At 39.4% G+C, this 9,534-nt stretch overlaps 1 protein-coding gene across 1 annotated transcript in view; it reads left to right on the forward strand.

Moving 5' to 3' along the window:
- LOC103088123 (protein DDX26B) overlaps positions 1 to 9,534 on the forward strand; it is a 39,894-nt gene that overhangs the window by 1,136 nt on the left and 29,224 nt on the right. The gene's annotated exons all lie outside the window — the stretch shown is intronic.

The raw sequence follows: 9,534 nt of genomic DNA on the forward strand, positions 1-9,534 counted from the left end.
CCTGCTGAGAGCGTGGCAGAGCCGGCCGCCGGCCTTCAAAGATTAGACTACTGCTTTTGCGCTTCTGTGGTCTCTAACCCACCCCCACCCAATGGAAAATCAGTCCGCGGAGCCAGCCTCCCAACCCCCAGGCACGGAGAAACTCTTTTTACTTCTTCTCCGGCATCGGTCCGGTTAAGCCCGGCTCTGTTACCTTAGCTACTGTTACTGTTTCATTGGCGATTCCACCCAAGCCGCGACAGGGTGGGGCGGGGAGAGGCAGAGTCTGAACCCGCTGGGACAGAGCTTTTTAGGGACCTGACCTACCTATTGACATCATAAATTAGGTTTGTGTTAGTCACGTAGGGATTTGTCCAGGGAAAAGAAAGGAAGGAAGGGGAGGACTCGCTGAGCGCGGTTACAATAGTCAAATGTGATGACTTGATCCACAGGGTTCTGACCTACAGGAGAGAAGTAGGGAGCACTTCACCTCCCTACCCTTGTCCTAATGGTGAGGAGATAAAGAACTGCTTTGCCTGCAGTGGCCCGATAAAATAGAACTCAGACTATTAAAGCAACCTGCATAGGAGTCTTGCTTGCATATTGAAAATTTTAAAATACATCACCATAATCCTTGACGTCTTTCGCTAGATACCCTCTTTTTCTCAGAATTCTCTTAACAGGGTCGGGGAGGCACTGGATGTGTTGTAATCCGTTTTAGCCGAGTGAGGTGTTTGAAAGAACAGAACCTACCAAACTGAATAGTTGGCTATAGAGAGCGTTCCTTCAGAAATAAAACCAGAGAGGCTCTACTTTTGTAACTAGTAGCTTCGGTTAACAGTTTGATGAGTAGGTTCCCCTGAAAACCGGTCTGGTTTTGATGCTTTGTTTTCCGTTTTTGATTTATCTATTTAGAAAAATGGAGCAAGTAGACATCTTTAAGAATGCCATAAGCTTTTTAAACATGTCAGTTTCCTACACGGGTGTGACCATTTTTTCCACATAGAAAAGCAGATGTTTGTCCATCCTAAGTATGAAAGTCTACACCCTTTGAGTACTAATACAGATAAGAACCCACCGTTTGTAGTGTGGCCGTTTGAAATCCTCCTTAATTTGAAGTAGTTAAAATGATAAACTACAAAGCAGTGTGCCTTTTGTTTTCTTGAAAGGAATAACTTATTTAACATTTTCCTGAATGCCAAGACTCATAGTTTAAACATGATTTTTGATCTATAAAACTTTTATGGCAGTATTTACAGAATCTTTGGAAAAGAAAAAGGAAGTCTGGCCCCCTTCTTAACAACCATCATTACAGCTTTTTACCTAGCATTGTAATCATAATGTACATATTACTTTGAGTTCTGCCTTTTCCACCTATTTTGTCCTATGAATTATTCCCGGTTGCCACATAGTCTTCATACTTAAAATTTTTAGTGGCTATGTAACTTATCCATGGTATTTTAGAGGCTCCAGATAGTTCTGTGAACAGAGGGAAAAAGTTGAATTTTGTTTTTAGTGGAAATTTCATCTGTCAGCTCTTTTCATCTTGCCGCCTTCTCCACTACATTTTTTCCTAAAGTAAAAAACCTTCTTCCAAGCTGACTTTGATCTTTCTCTTCTTATGCAGGGCAGGTGTGGGAAGATACTTTGTATAATACTTTCAATTGCTAATCGCGAGTTATCTTCTTTGGTCTTTAGGCTTCTCTAAAGTCATTCAGGTTTTTTTCATTTTGATCTTACATGATAACTACACGTGCTAGGGAATGGTCAATGATCTTAATGATGTTCTTGTCATTTTGCCGTCTATACCTGAATTTCTAATGATATGCCATATTTTGGTAGCACTTTCTTTCTGTGAGTCCCTTTCGGTCACTCCCTGCTGCCCACCCCCATCCCTCCCCTCAGCATGTGCTAACTATTTGTTCTTTTGCTTTTAGGATCTAGCCATTTTGGAAGGTCTGAAATTTTAGAACATTTGGTGAATTTTTCTTAAAATTTAGTCTAATCTTTCACTTGCTAATAGCTGGGAGCCATAAATGTCTGTTTTCTGTCACGCTGATTATCAAATAGGTCTTTATTTGACTGTCAGCAGGCGTCTTAGTTGCTACTTGAAACTGCACTCTTCGCTAGGAGCCTGAGGTCCTTTCAGCAAAGTGATTTAGATAGGGTTTTATTTGTTAACTTGTTTTTCTGCAGAATAACGTGAAGTGTATTTTTGGATTTCTCTACAGTTGGAGGGCCATTGTTTATCTCTTGTCAAAGTAACTGCCTACTTATTTCTCAGGTCTTGGTTATATCCAACTCTAAACACTGCAAAACCGATTTTTTTTTTTCCTAGTAGAAGATTCAGTTCTGCTGGTGGTGTAACAGGCGTGAGTTGTGCATTTGGTTGGAAGGTTTTTTTCCTAATAGGCGTGGAACTATTCCCAGTATATCCACTTACAAGCTCTGACAATAAATCTTGTTGTGAAAAGTTACTGTGACTGGAATTCTTCACTAAAGTATACTGTTGAGCATGTGAATATAGTATTTCACCCAAGACTTAGTAGCTTCTTACTGCATACCCCTTAGGACATGGCTGTGTGCTCTTTTAAAATTAGTCATACCTGTTACTTGCAGTCAGCTGGGCATGGATGGAATTAAGTTTGATTTGGGGAACCATATAAAAAGCATATGAAATGCAAGTATTTTGTGCTACATCTGTTTCAAGTGTTGCTTTGTAGACAGGTTTTATACATAGTGTCACAAATGTTAACACTACATTTATACAACGGTATCTTTAGTGTACACAGCTGGGATGAAGCCTTTTAATATTTTTAAATTTCCAGTGTATCCTTATAAGACTAATACATGGTTTTAAGAAGTGGGGTGGGTTTTTTTTTTCTCTTTTTCTTTTTTTGGTATAATAGTTCTTAATAGTTTTGGCTGAGGTTCTGCTGTCTTGTATGTTTTGTTTTGCTATGAGTCATAATTTCCTTTTATTCAGTGAATAGCAGAGGTAAGCTTGTCGCTACTACTAACTCTGAGCAAATTGAGGGCACCAAGAAGAAAGTGAGCCGTGAGACTGGAGTAGATAATAAGTATTCAAAATGGTTTGATGTTTGAAGCTACTTTCTTAAAGCGATTTCTTTTTTACTGAAGGAAATGCTTTTTTTCTAAACATAAAACTGAGTCATTTTTCTAGAAATAGCTGAAACACATGTATAAATCATGTACAGACTTTTTTTTTTAATAAATAGGGAGAGTTGTTTCAAAGAAATGTCCCAAGTCTGTAATTTGAAACAGAGAGCATTTGAAAAAGTGCAATTTTCCCTTGAGTGTTGCTTTTTCACATCCTGTAGCCACCCTTGCTTACTGGTATCTGTGTGCCTTTGTCAACATGTATCAGCAAAAGGCAGTATTTTGGCTTACAGATTTAAGAAGTAAACCTATGCTCTTTAAATGATCTGTGTTCCAAGCATTTAGTGGTATTTTTAACTAAGGCTTAACTTTTTCATATGCCCATGAGTATATTTTATGGGGCTTATTTGGAAAAGGAGCGACTTTTAGGGGAGCCTTTCATTGTGGTTGGAAGCTAAGGAAGTGGTTTTGGGTGAAACAGTGGCAACGTGGCCGGTGAGAACAACCGGAGGCAATGGAAGGTGCATTGAAAACTCAAAATGCCACAAAAGTGGGGCATTGACTTTTGTAATTAGTTGTTCCTCCCCTGATCTTGCTTCCTTTTCACCTTCCTCATTGGCCATTTGAAGTGTGTGATGATAGTAATTTTGAAATGCAAAAGGGGGAAAGAAATCATCAACAAAATGAAAAGGCAACCTGCTGAATGGGAGAAAATCTTGTCAAATTATATACCTGATAGGGCGTTAACATCCAACATATGTAAAGAACTCAGTAGCAAAAAAACTAAACAATCTGATTAAAAAATGGGCAGAGGATCTGAATAGACATTTTTTCAAGGAAGATATACAGATGGACAGCAGGTTCATGAAAAGATGCTTAACATCTCTAATCATCAGGAAAATGTAAATAAAACCACAATAATATCACCACAGGCCTGTTAGAATAGCTGATAACAAAAACACAAGTAACAAGTGTTGGAAATGGTGTGGAGAAAAGGGAACCCTCCTCCACTGTTGGTGGGAATGTAAATTGGTGCAACCGCTATGGAAAACAGTATGGAGATTCCTCAAAAAATTAAAGATAGAACTAACGTATGATCCAGCAACTCCACTTCTGGGTACTTACCTGAAGAAAATGAAAGCATTAACTTGAAAAGATATATGTACCCCCGTGTTCATTGCAGCTTATTTATAATAACCAAGATATGAAAACAACCTAGATGCCCATTGATGTATGAATAAAGAAAATGTGATATATACATACAATGGAATATTATTCAGCCATAAAAAAAGAAGGAAATCTTGCTATTTGTGCCAACACGGATGGACCTTGAGGTCATTATGTCAAGGGAAATAAGTCAGACAGAGAAAGACAAATACCATGTGATCTCACTTAAATGTGGAATCTAAAACAAAACAAAATGAAAACAAAAACAAAACAAGCTCATAGATACAGAGAACAGATTGGTGGTTGCCAGAGGCAGGGGGTGGAGGGTGGTCAAAGTGGGTGAAGGGTGGCAAAAGGTACAAACTTCCAGGTATAAAATAAATAAGTCATGGGATGTAATGTACAGCATGGTGACCATAGTTAACACTGCTGTGTTGTATATTTGAAAGCTGCTAAGAGAGTAGATCTTAAAAGTTCTCATAAGAAAAAAGAAAAAAATGTTGTAATTTTGTGTGACAGTGGATATTAACTAGCTTTTCTGTGGTGATCATTTTGCACTATATACAAATATCAAATCATTATGTTGAACACCTGAAACGAATACAATGTTATATCATACATAAAAAGTAAATGCTTCCAGACTTCTATCCAACCTGTGAATTAAAGATAGTTTACTGGAAAGAATTTTAAGAATGAGGTACTCTGCCTGATAGCTCTTTTTCTTTATATAAGAGTAGAAGGAGGAATTAGAACTTTAGTGAAAGCTTATATAGAGAACCCTCCATCGGTCATGTGTATACTACTATGATTATCTGCACTTTTGTTTGTTTGTTGTTTTGGTTTGCAGCGAATAAAATATTTCTTTTTTTTTAACATCTTTATTGGGGTGTAATTGCTTTACAATGGTGTGTTAGTTTCTGCTTTATAACAGAGTGAATCAGTTATACATATACATATGTTCCCATATCTCTTCCCTCTTTGTCTCCCTCCCTCCCACCCTCCCTATCCCACCCCTCCAGACAGCCACAGAGAACCGATCCGGTATCCCTGTGCCATGCGGCTGCTTCCCACTGGCTATCTACCTTACGTTTGTTAGTATATATATGTCCATGTCTCTCTCTCGCCCTGTCACAGCTCACCCTTCCCCATCCCCATATCCTCAAGTCTGTTCTCCAGTAGGTCTGTGTCTTTATTCCTGTTTTACCCCTAAGTTCTTCATAACATTTTTTTCCCTTAAATTCCATATATATGTGTTAGCATACAGTATTTGTCTTTTTCTTTCTGACTTACTTCACTCTGTATGACAGACTCTAGGTCTATCCACCTCATTACAAATAGCTCACTTTCGTTTCTTTTTATGGCTGAGTCATATTCCATTGTATATATGTGCCACATCTTCTTTATCCATTCATCCGACGATGGGCACTTAGGTTGTTTCCATCTCCGGGCTATTGTAAATAGAGCTGCAATGAACATTTTGGTACATGACTCTTTTTCAATTTTGGTTTCCTCGGGGTATATGCCCAGAAAATATTTCTTGTTAAAAAAAAAAAAAAGAAGAAAGAAAAGGGGAGATTTTGGGGTAGAAGACTAGATCCCTGGTCAAGGGAGTAAGTGCTACTTTCACATTAGGTACCAGCTGGGAGATGACTAGGGAGTGCTGAGACAATTATGGAGTCCTGTCTGTTCTGTATCCTAAACCTGTCTTGTATCCATTCATTCTTATTTGCTCCTCCCTTGTTTCAACTTTCATCTGGACCATTGTTTCAGCAGCCACTCAGTTGGTCTCCCTCCTTCTGGTCTTACTTGCCACTGATTCTTCACCCTCATCGCCACTAGATTGCTGATTCTTAAAACAGAGTAAATTCAAAAGTCATTCCCCTACTAAAAATTCTTCAGGGACTCCCCATTATATTTCAGAATAAAATCCAAACTCCTTAACCTGGTTTTGCCAACGGTGTCTCTCCACACTCTTCAGAGTCACTTCTCCAGACTCACTCTGCCTCTTGCTTCTGTGCCATTGCATATGTTGTTTCCTCTGCCTGGGACACACTGGTTGGCCTGACATGCCTCACTTCTTCATTCTACATTCTCAAAAGTCATCCTGCCCCTCTGCCCACCCCTACTCCAAACAGTGTAACAACTTCCACTGTGATCCCTTAACCCTCTGTCTAGAACTTAACCTAGAAAATGCTTCTTGCTTCTTCCTGCAATCCCTTCCTCCCCTGAAGGTAGCTGTTGGTCTGACTTTTACCACCATTGTGGTGATATGACCAAAATGGTGTTTCTGGCAGATAAGTCTGACATTGGATTGCTACTATAAGCAATCTAGGCTTTCATATACCATATGTTCATTCAGCACCCTCTGTGGACTGTACTATACTATACTTGGGGCCGAAGGTGACACCAGGAAAGATTTGGCCCAAGGGGAAACTGGAATAGTAAAAGATACGGTCCTAGCCCTCAAGGGTCTTGAGAATAGTCATTGGAAAAAGGTGACTGGAGAATGTGGATTAAGATACGGGAGATGTCAAGAACAGTGGACTCTGAACCAACAGATTGCAGGTGAGGGAGGGAGAATTGACAGGACCCAGTGATGATTCAGTTTATCTAGTCAAGATTGCAACTAGTTAAGACTGGATGGCAAAAGGGCTTCGAAACCTACAAGCTAGAGTTTGTACATTTCTCCTGGAATGAAGAGCTATGAGGTGGATTTGAAGACAAATAGGGTAAGGCTTGTTGTCTGTGTGCTTGCGTGGTTATTATGCAGAAGCGTACGTTGAGGTGGGCTGGGGGAGATGAGAGAATGAGAGGTGGGGGAGATCTAAAACATGTAGTTGAAATTGCCTAGTTTTGCATTAGTGCTGGCCACTTGAGAGCTTTTGACTTTGAGGTTAGGATGGGGGTAGGAAGGGTGGCAGAAGGGCAGGGCACACATAAGGAAAGGGCAAATATTGTCCTTTTCAGTTTGCCTTTGCTTCAGAAATAGAACTAGAACTGTTCAGAAGACAGGGTTCTCAGTTTCACAGAGTGTGTTACAAAATGGCAGCTGTTCCACGTCTCAGGGAGAAATGTGCTTTCCAGGGAAGGGCAGGACTGAAGGACCCTCTGAATGCGGGGAGGAGGGGACAGGGGTGAAGAAGGGAACCAACTGGCTTAATTTAAGTACTTAAATGAAAAACTCTTTGTAAACATGGCTGTCAGTTCCCTTTTACCAAGAGTGTAGATGAGACATCCAGGCAGTCTCTTTGTGTGCCTATTGGAAGGTTGGAACACGCTATCTCCTGGATACAGTGTTCTAAATGGTGATTAGGTTCCCAGACCTTCCTCCCCAGGAAAGCCTATTTAACCCTTCATGCCACTTAGCCACAGAACTATTGTGTTTGCTATTGTTTCTACTGGGAAATGGAGTTGGGTTTCCAAGGCGCTTTGTTAAAAACACATCCTTTCCCCCGCTTCTTCCTCACAACTCCAGGTGGGCTAGTGGTCCCAGAGAGGGGAGGGGACACTATAAGAGCTCCATCAAAGAGGGTGAAGGGCTGAGGTGTCCGTGAGGGTAGGCATAGCTCTTCAAAATATACCAGTCTCTCATGTCAGACTGGCTGTATTTGCGCCGTTCAGTACAGCATCCACTAGCCACGTGTGGTTATTGAGCCCTTGAATAGGCGGCTAGTTTGAATCAAGATGTGCTGTAAGTGTAAACTAAACACGGGATTTTGAAGATTTAGTACCAAAAGTATATAAAATATCTCATTAACAATTTTTATATTGACTACAAGTTTAGACAATACTTTTGATATATTAGATTAAATTAAATATATTATTAATCTCACTTGTTTCAATTTTTTTAATGTGGCTACATGAATATATAAAATTACATATGTGGCTTTCACTGTGTTTCTATTGGACAGCGGTGTTGGTCTCTATTTTTTTATATAACATATTTACGATGTTCATGTCCTAGAAATTGTTTCTGAAGGGGGATTCTCCCTCTCAAAGTTCTGTTTTAAGTGAGCACCTCCATAATGGAGTCATTTGTGCATGAAAGGTTATCATACAGTTCAGAGTTGATGGGTTGATAACCCTTGGCCCTGGGGTAAAAATATGAAAGCATCCCATTCTTGTTTGTATTGAAAGCCAGTTTGGTTGCTTAGACTTTTGGATACAGTTGGTGATCCAACTGGTTGGGTTAGAAGATTTTTTCCTGGGCTAAGTAGAAAAGAATATATATGTGAACTCCTAATGTAACTACAGTAATTCAGAATTCTGTTTGTAATATGTGGTCACCAGTGGCACAAAATGTTCCATGCTTTTAGTGCTACTAGAAATACGTAACATATCCCTTATTAGATTTACATAGCTACTTGGCCCAAGAATTCCCAGGAACAGTATTCATCAAGAGAAGGAGGATAAAGGATAAATTCTTTAGCTTGGCATAGTGTAAAACCTAAGAAACAAAGAGGGGTTTGTATCACTGCTCTTGTTGAAGGGTTTCTTGAGGTTCCCTAGCAAGGCCCTTCTCTTATATCATGGGAAGTCATCAGTAGCATTAAAAGGAGGGGGGAGGTCCAAGTGGGGCCATGGGCGGGCTCCCATGATCATTACTTTCTCTAAGCTCAATCCTCCTAAGGGGGATTACAGGAGTGACAATGTTATTTTTTGTTACTGTAATGGCTCCCATTTAAGGAATGAATACCAATGTCTAATTCTGGGCCTCGGTGAGAGTACAGATATATTGATGAATAGCATGTATATGATGTGGAACCATTTTGTAGCCCTAGTTTTAGATCCTCCTAAAACCTATCTTATAGTCAAAGGTGTCATCTGGCTTTTACAATATGATTCGACTTACATCTACTTCCTTATAATAATGAACAATAATATAATAACTTTCTAATAATAGCAGCTGACAGTTATTGAATAATGCTTATGTACAGGGCAATGTGCCAATGAATGTACAGTGCTTATTTCATTTATCTTCCCAACCGGCCTAAATCACAGGTACTATTATTATCCCCACTTAACAGATAAGGAAACTGGGGGGCAGAGAGGTTAAGTAACACAACTGAATAGTAACTCAGGTCTGTCTCTATTCCAAAGTCTTAAGTAATGAGCCACTTCACTTTCCCTATCAATTATGGTAGAATATTCCTTTCAATAACTTCTCAGTGGTATTTTCTCATTATGGTATATGTCCTGGGATCATGTTTTTTAGACAGAATTGTCATGCTATTATTTATAGTTGCTTTTTTTTTTTTTTTTTTTTTT

The sequence above is a fragment of the Lipotes vexillifer genome, unplaced genomic scaffold (genome assembly GCF_000442215.2).
Source record: "Lipotes vexillifer unplaced genomic scaffold, Lipotes_vexillifer_v1.1 scaffold481, whole genome shotgun sequence".
Taxonomy (NCBI): Eukaryota; Metazoa; Chordata; class Mammalia; order Artiodactyla; family Lipotidae; genus Lipotes; species Lipotes vexillifer.